Source organism: Crinia signifera, chromosome 19 (genome assembly GCF_055691185.1).
Source record: "Crinia signifera chromosome 19, ASM5569118v1, whole genome shotgun sequence".
In the NCBI taxonomy this organism is placed as follows: Eukaryota; Metazoa; Chordata; class Amphibia; order Anura; family Myobatrachidae; genus Crinia; species Crinia signifera.
Window position 1 is genome coordinate 82,243,530 of NC_139226.1, and position 20,685 is coordinate 82,264,214.

At 43.9% G+C, this 20,685-nt stretch overlaps 1 protein-coding gene across 2 annotated transcripts in view; it reads left to right on the forward strand.

Annotated features, from left to right (window-relative positions):
- The window catches only part of ZBTB40 (zinc finger and BTB domain containing 40), a 168,355-nt gene that overhangs the window by 17,741 nt on the left and 129,929 nt on the right, over window positions 1-20,685 (forward strand). The window lies entirely within an intron of this gene.

Sequence of the window (20,685 nt, forward strand, 5' to 3'; positions counted from 1 at the left end):
AAGGACCCCTTTTTCCCATTGAATTCTATGTTACAATGGACTCTGACCATTTTACCTATGGAAAAAATCAGGACCATCGCATACGATTTGATGCTACCGACCCGATTTCTAAATCGGACGCCCAGATACTACATAAGTACCAACAATGTCTGTTTTGCTGTTTTGTGCCGAAGAGCACTTTAGTCCAAAAATGGCGGTTCTTGCCACTAAACACCCACTAGTAACAGGTTTCCCTGAAATAACAGTGTGTTGAATAGAAAATCACCAAATAACACTCTTTCAAATTTATTTACGTGAGTGCACCTGGTTTTTATGGGTGAGTTCATGATTTTGCAGGCCAAGATGGTGGTGGTTGTGAGGTCCAATTTGCTTTTCACGATCCTAAATAACTCCCTTTGTGCGAATATTTCAAATATCTTGCTCTGCCAAATCACATAACATTAAATTGGTGTCAGTCATGCTTCTGTGCCCTATTTAGAGTGGTGCCATAGGGCAGTTTTTTTTTTTTTTTTTCACCTCATATAATAGAAATCAAGGTACTCTTTGTAATGGAAAGTCTTTATCATCCACTGTAATAGACAAATTCTACAACTGAATATATAATAAACATTCTTGATACTCCCTTGTTCATAGGGGGAAGGGTTTTTGGGCTTGCACTGACAATTAAAACACTGACATAATCATTACAAACATGTGTTTGAATATAAGTCTAAATACTTAGCATGTAGTTGTTGGTGGTGCTCCCCAGAGTTATGGATAACCATAAGTTTAGGGAGAAAAAAACATAACTCTCTTTTTTTGGGGGCACTAACTTTAATTTGTTTTTTTTAAGTATTATCTTATGATATGTGAAGGATAATCCCAAAAACTGTACAGCAAGAAATTCCCTGGAGTAGGTGGGCCTTAGGAAGAGAATAGTGTTATGACGACGAGAGAGAAAAAAGTTTTTTTTGGTGTAAAGAATATATATTTTATATGCGTGAATTTCTTACAAGAGAGCTAAACTATACTTAGATGCAATGGATTATGACTATCTTGACACCCCTAGTGTGTCTGCTTCATTCAGGTCAAGCAATTGCAAATCAATAGACACTTAAAAAGTGGTGGATGTTTCAGCTTATTTGTAGTCAATATATCCATATATGGCGCTCCGCAGAACCCCCTGGACAATTGATTTGTCAGGCTGAATTTTTTTTATTTTTTTATTTAATGCTTAGTGATTGTGCAGTGACCCTTTATACTAAATGGGGTATTGCCCCATTAGTCAAAACATGTGTTATAAAATTTATAATAATAGCATGTGATAATAAGTGAATGGCGATAATATTCTTGTTTGGTGGTGTCAGCCACTGATGGAGAACCCTAATTTCATTGGTTGCCCATGTGCTTTGTTGCATTTAGGATTATATACATATTTCTCTGAGCTTGAATGAATAGGAAGATTACTATGCACCCCTGGGGTCCCAACTGTTCTCTGTTTGCCCGTGTGCCTGTTAGGCAGTGAACGGGCTAAACAGTGCACAGATTAAGGGGCCACTTAATGGGGGCAGCAGAAGAAAGGAAACTGGGATCTGCTTTTGGGGCTCAGCTCCTGGATCACCCCTGATGGAATCCCAGCGCATGGGGTCACTCTCTGGCTGGCCGCAATGAGAGTCCCTTAGCGAGAGTAGTGGAGTGGTAGTGACAGAATTTACAAAGTCAATATGATATTTCACATTTCTCAGCTCAATATAGTTTGTGTCAAGGAGTATGTAGTTACGTACTACTTTATATATCCCAGGTTATACAAATGAACATCACCACATGATAATCGCCATTATGCCCCACAAAGTACTGTTGCTTTGGCACAAATAGTGGAGATATCACATATGACACTGCCTGAAATGCATCTCCCAAAATAATCTGGCACCCCTGTATCCTCTCACAATAATATATTCAAGATAAATAAGCATGGGCTTAACAATAGCCAAGCTCCCTATTCATATCATACAGAAGGCTGCAGGCATGTTATTGGACAACATGTGTCCTTTTTAGATTCCTGCTTATCTTCTTAATATATGCTCAGATATGCAAACAAATGGTACTCACACTAATATGTTGTTTGGTAGATATAAGTAGATTGAGGTTAGCCTGAAACCCTATATATAATGCAGGGTAAGCTACAAACACAATTGTACTGACATAATGTCCCAGCCACAAAACTACTTATCCTTCCTGTGTGAGATCGTTTGTGCTTCAATAGCACAGGGGTCCCCTCCATGGCCGTCCTTCCACCTTTCTGGACGCGCGTTTCGCCGTGAAATAGACAGGCTTGTTCACCAGTGTATTGATGTGCTAAAGTGTGCGTTTTATATACCCGGTGTATTTGCCGGTAATTGCAAACAGCTGAGGTGGCTGAAGTTACTCCTTACGTGGTAGCGGGTACTCAGTAGGTTATTCTGTGTGGGTTGTCCCTCCCCTATCTGTCTTAATCCAATGAGTGGCGGTTTGGAGTCAATCCCCTTCACGCTGTGACAGGGTGACGTGTAGTTCTCCTGCCGCCGTATATGCGAGTAACGCGATCGTTTGTTGTGGACTACATTACCCACAATCCTCAGCTCCAACTGTTGCCGTATATTGGCAACGTAGGTAGCGCGATTCTCTGCTTTTAACTACATTGCCCATGCTCCTCCATTGTAATTGCTGACGTCAAAAAAGTTTGATATATGCATAGTTCTCTTATTCACGTTATCAAGATATTAATGGTTAATGACCATGTGAAATCATTTTGGTGTATAGCGGTAGTGTAACAAGATAGTGTGTGATTAGGGTTCAATTTGAAGTTATTAAAATACGTTCCCTATGTACCCTCCCTGGTTAGTAACTTCACCGTTGTCATGGTGATATTCATCCACACAATATATATATACTCTCTGAGGGGTTCCCCGATTGGCGCTTTCATGATTATACTCAGAGGGATTCTCCGATTAACACTTGTATGATTATGCACTGGCCACCCTTCATCCTGATTTTCTGCTACATGTTATTTAAGCATTTTGGAACATATTTCCAGATTTTAAAATAGGGTATCTGATCGGGGCTTTATTGATGAGATGTATGGATTTATTCCAAATTACTACCCCTCATTAATTATTAGATCAGTGGCTTTATTATGCATCCTTATTGTGGGCTGTCTAAGGGCTGGGTATTAGTTAACTGATGTTTGTGGGGACATAAATTACTATATATGATTGGGATTGGACTGTTTATCTGTGGTTGGCTACGTTATCTTTTCTGTATGTACATAATGTCAAGTCTTGCTGAGGTTAGAGTATTTGAGATGTTGCATAAGGTAAGTGAATCTCATTGTGTACTATTAGGGATAGGTTATTATGGAGGTGCTAGTGCTCCTACTGCTGAAATTATACATCTATTATTTGGTAGTGATATACTTGTGTAATTGTATTGTGTTATATAGGGACTGTTTTTATAGTAATTTGTGCTGTGCCTTTACATTATGGTCACGTGGTAGGTGTGAGGTTTCTCAATAGTCTAGTGGTCATTGTAGGTTGTTATATGTTAAGTTTTTGTAAGAGGAAGTGCTGATCCAACTATACACACTGTGTTAAGAACTGCAAATTAAGAGTGAAAAATAAATTGCGTATACCTATGTGGGTCTCATGTTCTTATTCTTTACTATGTGTATATAATTACTGATATTTTAGAGTCTTGCACGAAAAGAGTCTCTTAGTAAGGGATTGTATTTTTAGTTTTCTCTAATTCTTCAAACAAAGACCTGATAATTGATGTACTCGTTTAATCCTTCCGGTGTGAGTCCATTCAGTTTAAAAGTCCACTCACTTTCCCGTTGCATGAGTGTCTTCTGTATGTCCCCACCTCTAATTCCTAAGTTGACCTTTTCCAGTCCACAGATGCTTGCTTCCTGAAAGGAACCTTCATGTTGCCTCAGGAAGTAAATTTAGCCAGGTCGGATACTGCATTTCTTACTGTTCCTGAATGTTCTAGTATCCTCTGCTTAAGTGGTCTCGTTGTCATATCTACATAGTTCTTTCTGCAGGGACAGGTTATACAGTAAACCACCCCTGTGGTGTTGCAATTAATATAGGCCTTGATCTTGATGTTGTTTCCATATCTATCTTGTATCTCTTTCGTTTTCCGCATATACCGGCATGCTTTACAATTTCCACATGGAAAAGATCCAACTAACTTGTCTGAACTTTTGGTTGTTGTCCTAATAAAGTGGCTATGGACGAGTTCATCTTTTAGATTTTTAGAATGTCTCCAACTCATTGCCACCTTGGGATCTAATATTTGAGAAAGGTCTTCATCTAATAGGAGAACAGACCAATGTTTTTGAATTATCTGCTGGATATTTTTCCATTCCCTGCAGTAGTTTCCCACAAATCTGATTTTCATCTTCTTCTCTTCTTTTCTTTTGGGGAAGATTAGTGATTCCCTCCTCAGCTGGGATGCTTCTCTTCTTTCCCGCTTGATCCTTCTCCCACTGTATCCGCTTTCCTTCAGTCTCTCCCCCAGTTCTTCACATTGTTGTTCGAATTGTTGTTGTCTATTGGAGCAGTTTCTGCGAAGACGTAAAAATTCTTCTTTGGGAGGTTGTCCACCGTAGGAGGAAAATGTGAACTTGTCTGGTGCAGTATGGAATTAGTTGCCGTATCTTTTCTATAGAGTTGCGTCTGGATTGTGCCATCTTCGCCTCTAGATGTTCAGATCCAAGAATGGTACCATTTGTCTGCTGATATGGGGGTAAGCCTGATGTTTATTTTGTTCTGGTTGAGGTGGTTAATAAATGATAGTAGGGTTTCTTCCTCTCTCTCCCATATCAACAGAATATCATCGATATACCTCCACCACCCGATGATGTGTTTGGTATATCGATCATTGACTTCACTGAATACGGCTTCTCTCTCCCACCATCCCAAAAAGATATTCGCATACGTAGGGGCACATGTTGCCCCAATAGCAGTGCCCCTCGTTTGCAGGTAATATCGATCTCCAAATGTGAAGTAGTTGCGGGAGAGAACAAACTCCAGTAATTCCACGATGAATGTGTGGAAATCAGTAGAACCCTCCATCTGTTGGAAATACCTTACTGCCTCCAATCCAGCTGAGTGTTGGATGCTGGTGTACAACGACTCTACGTCTAATGTCACCAAGATGTGATTCTCCTCTAATCGGATATCATTCAATTTTCGCAAGACATCCGATGTATCTTGGAGATACGAGGGCAGGGTGAGTACATGGTGGCGTAGGTGCAAATCAATAAAGATGCTGGGGTTCTCTGTTAATCCCCCTATCCCCGACACTATTGGACGACCTGGTGGTTTCAATAGGTTTTTATGCACTTTTGGCAATAGATAAAAGGTAGGGGTTTTGGGGTGAGAGATTTTCAGGAAATCATATTCCGGTTTAAGTATGGTACCATTCGCTAATGCCCTATCCAGCATTCTGTTTAGTATGTCATTGTAGTTCTCGGTTGGATTGAAGAGTATATTCTCATAGCATTTTTTGTCTTGAAGTTGTCTCAACGCTTCTTTCTGGTACATACTAGTTGGCCATAGGACAATATTCCCACCTTTATCCAATGGTTTTATCTGTATATTGTCCCATTCCTTGATCTCCTTGATGGCTTTAATCTCTCCCTTTTGGAGGTTGTTGTATTGGGTCTTGTTATTTCGAGACGCATAGTACAGTTTGTCCAGATCACGGGCTACCAGTTTGTGGAAGATTTGAATTTGTGGGCAATTTTGGTCTGTGGGAAAAAAATTAGATTTTTTTATGGCACAAAGGCTTGAGAGGATGATTGGAAGTACTCCCAGGTTCTTCTGACTCCTGTTGTAGGTATTGCGAGGGCTGGTTGTTCACATCCATAATTTCCATATCCTCTTTTGGCATGAAGAATTTCTTTAGGAGTATTTTCCTCCCAAAGAGCTTCAAATCTTTCTCCCATAGGAAATGATTAAATTGTTTCGTTGGAGAAAAGGACAATCCCTTTTCTAATACTTGTATCTGTTCAGCAGTTAGTATTTTTGTAGATAAATTGATAATTTTCAAATTTCCTCCCTCGTCTGTCTCGTTACCCTGTCAGGGAGAAGAAGTAAAGGATATCTGGAGGATCGCTGATAAGTCCAATCGGGATTTTCTTTTTGATTTCTTCCGACTCCACCTCGTCTTCCTCTTGGTCGATATCTTGCCCTGGCTCCAGGTCCACCCTCTAAAAAAGATTTCTGTTCATTAAATTGTCCTCGTCTATGATCTCTCTCTATAGCGCTCGTTCCGCTATTATCTGAGAAATCTTCCCCTCCAGATGATTCCATTTTGGAGTAGGTATAGCCAGGATCATCTCTAGGTTTGTGCATTCGTCGCTTATCTTCCATTTTATTCCATTTGAAGATATTTCCAGTTTCAAAGTCCTTTTGATCACGATTAAATTTGTTCCTTTTCCTATTAATGATCTCCTGCTCATAGTTGTCTAGATCTTTATTTAATTTTTCAAAATTCTTTTGAAATGTTGGATCTTTTTTCCAGGGTTCCAATTTCACACCCAGTTCTGCAATCTCTTTTTCACATTGGCTCAGCACCAAATGGTTGTGTTTAATTAAGAGAGACATCAACTCCTGAGAGCATTTTAATAATACTTCTTCCCAGTCTTTCGTTATGCTGGCCACACATCAGAAAGATATCGTTCCAACCAGCCAACTTTTGGCTGGTTGGAATGATAATCTTTCTAGTGTGTGGGAGCAAACGATAATCAACCGTTTGCTCCCACACGTGCTAAAACGCAGATAAACGGCCCAAAACGGTCGTTCCAACTTGCTGGGAAAAATCAAACCTGTTTGATTTTCCCCAGCTAATCGTTCTGGTGTAGGGGAAAAGTTCCCCCAACCAAACGATATGTAGGCGGACACTGACCAGCAGTGTCCGCCTACTTCGTCCCTGTCAGCAGCGGCGGTGAGCGGGATGTATAACCAGCACCCTGCCCGCAATCACCCGCACCTGCCCCGGTCTCTCACCCAGTCATCAGTGGGAGTCCCGCCGGCACCCGTCACCATATCATCAGAGGCACGGCCGCCCGGGACCCAGCGGTGGGGCGGCGGTGAGGACCCGGCTGTGCGGGAGACAGAGCTGCCTGAGCGGCCGCACGGGGTTGAACGCTCCCGCAGGTAGGCTCCCGCAGTAGTGGGGGAACATGGCTTCATCCATGCTCCCCCACCCTACCCACGGTCAGCACGTGTGATGAAAGGACCCCCCTACCCTAGCAACCGGAACCACCGCACCTCTGGGAGCAGGACACCTGCAGCGGAGCCCAGCGCCGGGGAGAATGCAGCAGCGGCTGGAGAGAGGTTGAGTTGAAACAGTGGCTGGCGCCGGGGAGACTTGCAGAGGCACAATGGAGAGGGGTACATTCATCGGCGCCCGGTGCATGGAGATGGAGACTTGCAGGGGCGCCGGGGAGCAAGAGAGCCAGCCACAAGAGATCCCTGCGCCGGTGAACCAAAGGCCACCGATGCCGGTAAAAGAAGGAGACCTGCCTTCTCTACTTAGCTTTTCTTCTCACCCCCCCTCACTTAATCCCCTTTTGTCCTGGTCGTTACCTTCTCTCTCCCTGTCACCTCACCCCCTCTCGCCCTTATCACCACACCCACTCTTTTTCCCCCTCACCTCACCCCCTCTTGCCTGCCATCAACTCACCCCCTCTCACCAGCCATAACCTTGCCCCCGACACCTCACCTATTCTCGCCAGCCGTCACCTCACCCCCTCTCACCAGCCGTCACCTCACCCCCTCTTGCCTGCTGTCACCTCACCCCCTCTCGCCCGCTGTCACCTCACCCCCACTTGCCTGTCGTCACCTCACCCACTCACGCCTCCAGTCTCCTCACCTTGCCATCCTTATTTTCACCATGTCACCTCACTCCCTCTCACCACTCTCTTCCCCCCCACCCCATCTCTTTCCTCTTTTTCACTCTCTACCTATCCCCTTTTCTCTCTTCCATGCTCTTTCTTTTCTCCAGTACATGTCTGTCACCCTCTCTCCCCTGCTGTCCCTCATCTTTTTCTGTCTCCCCTTGCCTCTTTCTCCCCTGCTCTCTTCCTTCTCCTACGCAGGAGGGTCCGCACCGCCGCCACTGTCCTGTTCCAGCCGAATCCTTGATGCTGCCAAGGTCCAGCCGGATGCTCCAGCCAGATCCAGGAGGGTCCACGCCGCCACCAGAATGACCCTACAATCTCTGGTCAGTAAGCGGCACCTACACATGCCGCCCATCACAGCTCTGACCTGACAGCTGCAACCCCCCCCCCATCACTGTCCTGACAGCTATACCCCCCACCCAACACTGACCGCAATGCAGGCCCTGCTCCTGGATTGGCACCCCTATCACTGCATGACCTGACAGCTGCACCCTCATCCCCTTCCCCCTGCCGTGAAAGTAGAACCCCCCCCAGCACTAACAGCAGCACTGCCGTCCCCATCCTCCCCATAAAGAGTCATAGTGGACCCCCCCAACAGTGCCATCTTTCCCATTGTGCACAATGGGCAGTTGTCAAGGGGACCTAGGGGCCCACTCCAATGGGGAAGACAGCACTGCCCCGGGGAGCAGCTGCTGCTGCAGTGGGTGGCAGGCAGCGGGTGGGACCTTGTATCGCTATTTGCCGAGCAGCGGGGAAGGAAGCGCTGCTGATTTTGAAAAGACTGGCCGGACGCTCAGCCAATTAGCATCCAGCCAGTCTTTTCAAAATCAGCAGCACTTCCCGCCCTGCTGCTCGGCAAATAGAGCTAGAAGCTCCCAGTCCCTGCTACCTGGATCGCCCATCAGCACCACTGCCTGGACGATGCTGCTGCTGCATATAGGCGTGTGGTTGGGGAGGGGGGCAGAAATATATTACCCAGAGGCCTGGACTAATGTTAAGGTGGCCCTGCCCCCTGTCCCTGCCAGCACTGACTTCAGCTCACCTATTATCTCCCCCCCCCCCCCCCCCCCCCCCCTCCTCCGAAATCCAGAACAGGACAACAGCAGTGGAAACCCGACAGGTACACAAAAATGGCAAATAAAGAAAATGAAAAAATATTTGTATTAAAACTCTCCCACATGCATTCCCCATTCACATCCTCATTTGACACCCAAGCATGGCCGACAGAACCAAGATCGACATTGACAGAAGGTTGACACAAGCTTTAGGTCAAGATCAACAGTCCGAAGGTTGACACAAGTTTTTCACCATATAAGTTTACTGCGTCTCTTTGCATGGTGCATCCCTCTATGCCCACGTGGAAAGTCAAGTATGAATGAAGTCCTACACCCAAAAAGCTTGATAAACTTGTGGCGACCTTTTGAGTGCCGACCATGACCATGTCGAACTAAAGCTTCTGTTGACCTTCTGTCAAAGTTAAAGTTCTGTCTGTCGACCATTCGTATGTGTTGACTCAGTCACTATTGCCCAATATTTAAAAATAAAGACACAAAGTCTTTGAATTTACAGGCTCTGTATTCTGTAAAATGGAACTACAAACTCCATTAAGGAGCAGTTCACTGTGGCACCTCCGAACACAGAAATCAATAATATATATATTATTTTTTTTTAAAGAAGCGAAAAATACAAATAATGAATGGCTTTTAGCTGCAGTGAGTTTACCATTACCTAACATTCACATAATTGCAACAATGTTTCCACAAATGATACATAGTTAAGTGCTGAATTTTCAATGTATCAACAAACAAATACAATGTCCTCTTATAGTGGTGTTGAAGGCTGCAAAAAAAAAAGCAGTCTGCCCTGATTCAGCATTAGGGCCAACACACACTAGAAGATATTGGCATCAATATCATTCAGAAAGAGGCTTCTGAATGATATTGAGGCCAATGTCTGCTAGTGTGTATGCTTAATCTCGTTAACGATGCGTGCCGTCCCCCCCAACCTGTGCGCCGTTACCGATATTGATGTCAGACGAACCTGCAGCTCAATCAGCCAATATCTTTCATGTTGTTCAGGGGGAGACGGCAGCAGCGGCAGTACCACTGGCCATCCATGATTTAATATGTTTTTTTTTCCCCCTGCCCACCAATGTGTTATTGGTGGGGAGAACAAACTATTGTTTTAGCATGCATGCTTGATAGGCCACTAACCACCAATATTTGTAGCATGCCAATGTAGCATGCATACACCAGGGGCTATTTTTCAGCAGGCTCCAGCAGGAACTGAGGCCCTTATTCTAGTTCACTCTTTCTGACAAAATATTTCTTAGATGGACACAACCATGTGAACTGCAGGTGAGGCAGGTGTTACTTGTGCAGAGATAATTAGATTTGGGTGGGGGTTTACACCTGCCTCACCTGCAGTGCACATGGTTTTGTCCATCTAAGAAATATTTTGTCAGAAAGAGTGAACTAGAATAAGGGCCTCAGTTCCTGCTGGAGCCTGCTGAAAAATAGCCCTGCATACACCCACAACCCACCAATGTATAGCCTACGTGTGTGTGTGTGTGTGTGTGTGTGTGTGTGTGTGTGTGTGTGTGTGTGGTGTAGTAAACACAAAATTCTTTTTCTCCCTCGGATAGCAGGGGACACTGCAGTCATCACGTGTGGGATAGTATGGTGTACTGGAGGAGTCGTAGTATGGTGTACTGGAGGAGTCGGCACTTTAAGAAAATTTAAGTGTGGCTGGCTCCTCCCCCCTCTATCCCCACCCAGACCTCAGTCTTAAAAAAGTGCCCGGAGGAGTCGGTCTCCTGGGCAAGGGTCTCCTGAGGGAGATTAGGTTTTTATTTCTGTTTTATTTTTATTTAAACTTTTATGTTAGTGGCAGGCAGACAGGACGGTCTGCCTGTGAAGAGGAACCCTGGAGTGGTACAGTCGACGCTGCACGCAGTGTTCCTCTGTTACCAAAAGACCACCAGAGCACCCGCTCTGGGGACCCGCCGCAGCTGCACGCAGCGAGCGTCCCGGGTCCAAGGTCATCCCCCACCTGCCTTCTCACAGGAACACAAGGAAAGGGGGACCAGCCAGAAGTGAGCGCACTGGCTGGGGAGAGAGTGTCAGCGGCCGCAGCCATTTTAGGTCGCGCGCGCAGCGCTGACACGGCTGCGCTTGTAACTCCCGCCTACAGATCGGCGCGGGAAGCGTCCGCATCAAGGAGGCGGAGCTTAACATCGGCGTCTCCCTCACACGGCCGCCATTGCTCGGAACGCAGCTTCTCTCCACTGATCCAGCAGTCTCAGACACCTGCAGTCCCGGTATACCGGATCCTGTGTGGTTACAGCGCTCCCCCTGGGACCTCAACTGTACTGTGAGTCATCAGGGGTTATCCCCATACACGATACACATCGGGGGGCAGGATTGGCTCCTCTCTCCCTATTAGCACTCAGGCCTCGGGCTTTTCACTGTGTGTAGTGGTGCTAGGGAATACTTGTGTCTGTGTAAGGGTGTGCGTGTGGGGTGCTGAAGTAATTTGTCAGTATGGCAGGAAGGGCTACATCAAAGGCAGCACAAAAGGTGTACTCCTGTAAGGAGTGCAAGGAGCAGTATACACCACATATCAAGGGTGTTTCCCTGTGCGGCCCCTGCTATACTAGAATTCAGTCTTCTGCAAGGGTGCAGGTTGCTGTCACTCCCAGGTCCCCTGGGTCCCAGCCAAACACCCCATGTCCTGGGGACGTCTTACAGACCCTTCTCTCCAGCTTTACTGCAGAGATGGAAGCCTCTAGAAAAGACAGGGAAGTTTTTCACTCCCATCTGTCTCAGTTAACTACTTCTGAGCCTCTATGGGCTTCATCCCTCATTCAGTCGGTGGACTCCCTAAAACAGTCTGTGTCGGCATACTCCCAGACTAGTCCTTCCTCACCCCCGGTGAAGAGAAGGGCAGTTCAGGCTATAGTCCTGGCAGACGACCCAGATGATTGCATTCCCTTAGAGGAGGGGGAATTTCCTCCTGATCTAGCTCAGGATCCCGCAGGAGACGATCTCCCAGAGGATGAGGCTCAGGGAGTGGAAGGTCTGATCAGGGAGATTCGAGATACTTTCCACATTGCCGACACATCCGCACCTCCTCAGGTGTCCATTTTTGGTAGAATCCAAAAGCAGCCCCTAACTTTCCCGGACTCAGAGGAGTTAGACAACCCTCTTTTAAAAGTCTGGAAGTCTCCGGACAAAAAGTTTCAAATGTCAAAAAGACTGAAGGTCCTTTACCCCTTCTCAGATGCATCCAGAGAAAAATGGGAGACCCCTCCCACCCCAGATGTGTCCCTTTCACGCTTATCTAAGAAAACCACACTCCCTATCCCGGGAGCGGTGTCCCTAAAAGAGTCACAAGACAGACGTTTGGATAGCTCTCTCAAGAACATTTATACCAACGTAGGAGTTCTGTTGCGCCCTGCTCTGGCATCGGCCTGGGTTGCAAGAGCAATGGAGAAAAGATGAACTAATTTCTTTAGCAGAATGCATCAGGGACGCGTCCTCCTACATAGGGGAGGCTGCCTCGGATATTTCTATCCTAGGAGCAAAGGCTTCAGCCTCTGCGGTAGTGGCCAGACGTTCAGTCTGGCTACGTTCTTGGCAAGCCGAACCAGAAATCAAAAAGGCTGTGGAGGCTCTTCCCTTCGGGGGCGACATGCTCTTCGGGCCTGATCTAGACAGGCTCATCTCCCAGGCAGGACAGGGGTTTGGGGGGGTCTGCACACAAAAAGAGAAGGATTGATGCCCTCTATTTGGCGGGCAGTGTACCACTGTGTGTTGTTTCACAGCAGTGGGGGTGCTATCCCAAACATTGGCATACAAGAATACAAAAGAAGAAAAAGGGTTTGTATGGATGCACTCCTTAGTGGACAATCAAAAATCGGGGTTTTGTTGGGTTTAATTCCTTTTCAATTTCTAAAAAAGTGTGGGGGTTCCTTTTATCTTTAATGGTACTTTAATGGATACGGATACCACCACACATAGCGAAATAAGAGGTTAAAAGGATTTTTTACATTTAGTCAACATACAGTGTTTATAGACAAGAAAAATGTGATTAAAGAATTTTAAAAGTGTAGGTAGACACGAATGTTGGTCTTAGTATTTAGACATGACTTGGGGGTATATTCCCCACTTTTGGTCCTTACGTAGGTTTGTGAATCTGTACCAATAAAAATATTTTCCACGTGTGTTCGTTGATTTAATGAGGGCTTTCCCAGATATGATGGTTTCAATATTTTTTTGTAACGTATTGGGTGATACACAGCAGAAAAAGGAGAGAAGGTTCCTGTACACCGTTAGTGAAAATTAAGGGGTAGATTCCCCATATACCGCAACAGTATGTAGACCCAGGCTGTGTTTGTAGAAAAGGTTCTTTTATGGGGGGTGAAATCCCACAGGAGTCCCCAACACAGTATGTTTTATACAAATTAGGGGTAAATTCCCCACTGAGATTTTATCAGACCGCCACACTTTGGTGTATCTACCAGAAAATCAGGGTGTCTGGTGAGTGCTCACCTATATGAATAGGTCGGTTCTTGGATTTGTGTGTTGGGGGATACTCAGCATGTATATCTACACACAGTCGGTCGGATTTATCATGGGCAGATTCCCCATATGGGTCTTAGTAGAAATATTTGATAATTATCGGGGGTGAAATTCCCCTTAGGTCATCAAATGGAATGTTTGTTTTTATTATTATTCCACAATCGAGGCTATGCATTTATTAAGGGGGTATATTCCCCATGCGCCTCCCCTAGGTAGTGTCTATAGGGATTAAGGGGTAGATTCCCCACTATACTCTTCCCAGTACTGGTTTGTCTATAGCGGTACTTTATGTGTCCAGGGGTAGATTCTCTCCAAATATCCCAAAATATGCTTTTATAACACTTTCAGGGGTACATTCCCCGTAGGGGTCCCTGAGTGAGGTAGTACATATGCCTATACAGACTATAATTAGGGGTATATTCCCCAAAGGGTATAAGTCTGTAAGGTTTATATAGTTAGATTCGTTTATATAGTGCAAATTCAGAATTATCTGCTGAGAAAGCCCAAAATAAGATATTTTTATACAACAACAGTTTTAACTCTGAAGGGTACTTTCCCTTTTTAGGTAAGTGGTACTGAATCAAAAAGGTATGTACACACACATATGCAGAGCCACTTTAATATGCGTGGGTGTGTAATCCCTTGTATTCGGTTTACTGCATATCAGGATTTCAGTCTCCTATTGATGTTGAGTTTTTACCACTTAGTGTGGAACAAAAGGTTGTTCTTAAGCCAGATATATGGTTTTATACACACATTGTTTGTATCTAATAATCAAAATCAATTTGGTATGATGATACAAAAATGTGCTTATAATATTGCAATTTCAGCCAGAGCTTCTGAGACAGTTTAATACATTGTCTCCATATAATTAATGTCTCTGAATAGCATGCAGCAGCGACACCTACTGGAAGATGCAAGGTACTGCTGTTCTGGCACGCTCTGTATACTGAGTAGTGCTGAACTGTAATAATATTTCCAGAGGTGAATAAATATTGAGACCACCGTTGGTCTACTGATGCTAGCTGCTGCGGATATTCTGGCTACAACCTAATGGGTACAGATATGTAAGGACATCTGGTATAAGGCAATAAATAGCAAAATTACATGTCTAAACTAAACACCAAACATTCTATCTAGCGCTACACGGACAGAACACGTGTTTCGCTTTGTTAGCTTCTTCAAGCTGACCACTGGATTGATCCCAAGTCAGGATATTTATTAAGAAACCTCAGCCAATGACGGTGCCTGTTTCCGTCACATGGTGCGTCTCCACCAGTCATCCGGCGTGATTACTTCCGCCCTTTCATGTGAGATGTTCTTCTGAGCGTGTTTACGTCCTTTGCGTCGTGCCTGCGTCTCACCATGTGACTTGTCACATGCCGTTGAGCGGCCAATTGCCGGCTAAGTCTTACGATCCCGGAAGTGTTATGCGCATCAGTTGTCGCCCTGTACTCTGTATAGTACAATTTGGCGTGTCAAAATCTGGTATTTCGCTACTTATCATTAAATTTCTCTGGTCCTTTGCCCTGTGAGTTATATAACTCATTCTGGATATGCCGATATTCCATCTGGTGTCCATGACTCGTTCATTAGTATGTATGTTTGAATATATTCGATTTTTTGTATACATGTTGTTGATAGGAACCCCTTCCTCTGTATATGATATACATTCGTCCGGGGTATATCCTATAACCTGAATTTGTTATACATGGTTGCTATAGCGTTGCTATGGTATGACATTCCCTCCTTTCATCTCTGTTAGCTCAGTAGTGCAAATAGGTGGTGAAACGTAATTTAAGAAACACTGGGGATTTGTGTGTAGGGATTTTGGCATGGAGATGGCAAAAATCCTTTATTTGATGCATATCAGACAAATGAAATTTGTGCAAAACTGGGGGAGGAGTGAAAAAACATAGAACTCTTTAAAACACATCTAGGTGCAGGGTGATGCTGATGCTACAAAAAATAATCAGTGGTGATAGTAATAGCAGTGATAAATATAGACAATACATAGAATAGGTATGGGTGTTCCTGTACAGTCAGATAAATGTGTCTGGCTGTATTGGTGATAGTGTTTATAATAAATGGATGCTCCTATTTTGGTAGGTGACACTGTGATTATTGTGGTCCCCTCATATAGGGGTTTATGTGTGAATATTTGGTGTGTTGATGAGCAACTTGAATGGATGTGAGGGTTTCGAGATTTTAATGAATATTCATAGATGGTTCTAATGTCATCCTAAGTCAGAGAGTAATGGGTTTGATGGATTTAATACCTTCTGCATACATGTAGTCAAATAGTATGCCATACACGATGGCTGGGTATCATCCAGTTGGATTAACGAGATGTTAGTATTGGCGTATCATCTGGGTGACGTTTTTAGGCATATCTTTGTGAGATATGAACTGGGGTATAGTTGTAGAGGTACATCTGTTCTCATATATCTGACCTGTTACCCAGGTGGGTGTCTATATCAGGTCCTGGTTCTTATCGGAAATATAGTTGGTAGAATTCTTATCGTACATATCGTGTTGGAGTCATATGTTTACTATTATATAGGTAAGTATGAATTATTAGGTACTCTTGTTATATAGGTAAGTATGCATCATTAGATGATATTGGTATTCCAATATAGGTAAGTATGTCTTTTCATTCACATTAACTTGTTCCTATTCAGGAAACAGGTAAGAGTATTGGTATTAGATTATTCTATTCTGAGGAGATAAATAAGAGTCTAAATAACATGTGGGTATATAGTACCCCTGGTCTGATGATAGAGACTGCGGGTGACACCATTTCCAAGGTAAGTGTGGATGGGTCCCAGATAGTTTATCTGGGTCACTATGTGTACTCCTTCACAGATGGTGTTGAGGATAATTTTTCAACAAGGATACACTTTTTTCTTCTTTTTTCTTCCTTTATTATCCCAAACTTGATATAATAAAGTTTTAGGGAGAAAAAAGAGGAGAAAGAGAAAAAGAAGAGAGGGAAGGGGGGAAGAGAGGCATGGGTAATCACCTTCACATATGGTTATGAGAGACAAGATTGCATCTTGTCATTCTCCAAGGAAGGGAAGGTAACTGTTGTACTCATTGAGGCCTTTAGGTTGCAGGCAATCCATCAAGAATATCATTTTTGTTTCAATTTTTAACAGCTCCTTATCCATGTCTCCCCCTCTAATTCCCAGTTGTACATGTCTCATGCCAAAGACTTTCAATCCTTTCGAGTCACTATTGTGTACTCGCATGAAGTGCCTGGCTACTGGATTCAATTTTTTAAAATTAGCTGAATCTTTTACTGCGTTCCGTATGGATCCAATGTGCTCTAGAACTCGCACTTTAAGTGGCCTCTTGGTTTTGCCCACATAGATTTTACTGCATGGGCATTGTAGTTGATAAACTACTCCAATGGTGGTACAAGTGATTAGATTTTGGATCTTCCAGGTTTTGTTAAATTTATCCACAAAGGTTTGAGTTGGTATCATGTGGGCACATGCTTTGCAGCGTCCACATTTCTCGGATCCTTGTTTTCTGGGAGGTGGGGAGGGTTCTGTTAGGTGGCTGTGGACTAAATGGTCCTTAATGTTTCTGGCTCTTCGCCAGCTGGTCTGCACCCTTGCTGGTAAAATGCTCTTCAGGTCTTCATCAGTATGCAGTACTGGCCAGTGTTTTTGTAGGATGGTATTGATCTTTTTCCAATTCCTGTTGAAGGTCCCTATAAATCTTATAGGTTCTTCTTCATTGGCCATGTGGACCTTGGGGGATAATAGTGTCTCCCTCGGTATTTGTCTCACTGCATTGCGTGATTTTTTGATGAGGGTCTGACTGTATCCCCTCTCCCTTAACCTCTCAGATAATTCCTGCTCTCTTTTGTCATATGATTCTGTGTTAGAGCAGTTTCTTTTGACCCTGATCATTTCACCCTTTGGTATAGCTCTAATAGTGCTAGGGAGGTGTGCACTGGTGGCATGGAGGACGCTATTAGTGGCTGTCTCTTTTCTGTAGAGATCTGTACAGATGTTGCCACCTTCATCAATGCTGATGGTTAAGTCCAGGAAGTGAATTTGATGTTGACTTGCCTCGTGTGACAATTTTAGGTTGAGGTCATTCTTGTTTAGTAACTCAATCAGTTCCTCCAATTCATTCTTGTCTCCATCCCATAGCATCAGGATGTCGTCAATGTAACGTAGGTATAATGGGATTTTATCTGTATACCTTGTATTGACATCCCTGAAAAATACCTCTTTCTCCCACCATCCCAGGTACAGGTTGGCATATGTCGGGGCACAGGCCGTGCCCATAGCTGTGCCCCGTACCTGGAGATAGTGGGATCCCTGGCAGGTGAAGTAATTTTTCGTCAGAATAAATCTGATGGCATCAGTCAAGAAGTTATTGAATTCACAGTTTGCATCCATCCCGAGGAAGTATTTAACTGCCTCAATTCCTCTCTCGTGGTTGATACTGGTGTACAAACTTTCTACGTCAAGAGTCACCAACCACGTGTTGTTGTTCACCGAGAGGTTCTCAAGTTTGTTTAGAACGTCCATAGTGTCGCGGAGATGTGATGGTAGGGCTATGACGTATTTCCTTAAGAACTGATCCACGTAGATACTGAGCTTCTCAGTCAGACTGCCCTTACCTGACATGATGGGCCTGCCTGGTGGGGTCTTGGAGTTTTTGTGGATTTTGGGGAGGAGGTATAGTGTTGGAGTCTTAGGTTGGTCCACTTGCAAGAATTTAAAATCATTTCCTGAGATGATTTTGTTGTCATGTGCTACCTTAATTAATCTGTGGTATTGTCTGGAGTATTCTGCACTGGGGCTAAATATTAATTTGGTATAACATTTGGCATCAGATAGTTGTTTTTGCAACTCTTGTATATAGAGTTCACGAGGCCACAGGACCACGTTCCCCCCCTTGTCCGAGGGTTTCACTATTGTGTCCTGCCAGTCCGATATTTCTTTCAAGGCTTTATTCTCTCCTTTGGTGACGTTATGTGGATGGCGGGATTGTCTACTGAGAAGTTGGTCTAAGTCTTTGGATACCAAAGTTTGAAATACCAGGACTTGGGGGCATGTTTTCATGTCAGGTATAAATGTCGACTTTTTCTTTATCTTAGATTTATCCCATGGTTCGGGGGCAGAAATTGGGATAGTGTTGGGGTTTAGTTGAGGGTGTGCATCCCCGTCTGTTGATAGTTCATATAGCATCTGTACTGCTGCATTATCCTCATTGTCCAATTCTATTGGGTCAGGGGAGTCGGGGGTTCTGTCCTTTTTGTGCTGCGCGAAGAATTTTTTCAGAAGAATTTTGCGTGTGAATAAATTTAAATCTTTTTCTACATCAAATCTATCTGCCACTGCCACTGGCGAGAAAGATAGACCTCGTTTGAGGATGGATTCTTGATCGCTTGTCAGGGACCGATTGGTAAGATTGACAATTTTAAGGGGAGTTGGGGGTATGGGTTCTGGTGGGCGGTCCTGTTGGTCTATTCCCTGAACCGTCTCCTCTCCCTGGTTTCTCCCCTCCAGTCCACAGCTTCTCTCTTCCTTCTTCTTCCCCCCTTGGCCCCGCCTGATCCTTCTCCAGTATCTCGGCCTCTGTTGCGGCCTACCCCTAAAAAATTAAGGTGTGAGAATCTTGTGTCAGTGGAATCAGTATCCGAAGAGTCTGGTTCGGAGGTAGTATAGTTTGAGGTGTTACCCCCTTTATTGTTGGTATTTTGAGGTCTTGATGGTCTTATGTTCCATCGGAAAATTCTATTATTCTGAAAATCAGTGCGGTCTCTTTGAAATTTACGTTTTTTACGCTCTATTATCTCCAATTCGTATGTTTCTATTTCTTTTTTATATTTGTCATATCGATTCTGAAATGCATCTAATGTTTCATGACTCTTGAGTTTTTCACCCAGTTTGTTTATTTCTTGGGATATTTGCGTTAAGACTATTTCGTCATGTTTGACAAGAATTTTGATTAAGTCTTTTGAACACTGTAGGAGAGTCTTTTCCCACTCAATCTTTAATTCATTATTTGCCAGCTCAAAAGCAGGAAAAATTTTGGGTCTAAGGCCCCTTGGCACCAGGTTGCTCTTAAGGTAATTATCGAATGTGGTACGATTCCATACCGTTTTGCTCTGTTTCATTAGAGCTAGTTTTAAGGCATAGAGGTCTTCCGCCCAACTCTGGGTTGGACCTCCTGATGTGTCTGAGTTTTCTAGGAAAATGGAATCCATATCACTCCTTAGTTTGTCTCTTCGGATCTCAAGATCCTTTGCTAGACTAAAAGTAGACATGACTGGAAGCAATCCAATGGTATAGTATAGTTATCTGTATAATCTTCAGGGGGTATTCCTGTAGGTTTATATGGTGCTAGACCCCAGAATTCCGCATTTAAGCAGAAAAGAGGTTATACAGAGTGGACAGGGGTTTGGGGGGGTCTGCACACAAAAAGAGAAGGATTGATGCCCTCTATTTGGCGGGCAGTGTACCACTGTGTGTTGTTTCACAGCAGTGGGGGTGCTATCCCAAACATTGGCATACAAGAATACAAAAGAAGAAAAAGGGTTTGTATGGATGCACTCCTTAGTGGACAATCAAAAATCGGGGTTTTGTTGGGTTTAATTCCTTTTCAATTTCTAAAAAAGTGTGGGGGTTCCTTTTATCTTTAATGGTACTTTAATGGATACGGATACCACCACACATAGCGAAATAAGAGGTTAAAAGGATTTTTTACATTTAGTCAACATACAGTGTTTATAGACAAGAAAAATGTGATTAAAGAATTTTAAAAGTGTAGGTAGACACGAATGTTGGTCTTAGTATTTAGACATGACTTGGGGGTATATTCCCCACTTTTGGTCCTTACGTAGGTTTGTGCATCTGTACCAATAAAAATATTTTCCACGTGTGTTCGTTGATTTAATGAGGGCTTTCCCAGATATGATGGTTTCAATATTTTTTTGTAACGTATTGGGTGATACACAGCAGAAAAAGGAGAGAAGGTTCCTGTACACCGTTAGTGAAAATTAAGGGGTAGATTCCCCATATACCGCAACAGTATGTAGACCCAGGCTGTGTTTGTAGAAAAGGTTCTTTTATGGGGGGTGAAATCCCACAGGAGTCCCCAACACAGTATGTTTTATACAAATTAGGGGTAAATTCCCCACTGAGATTT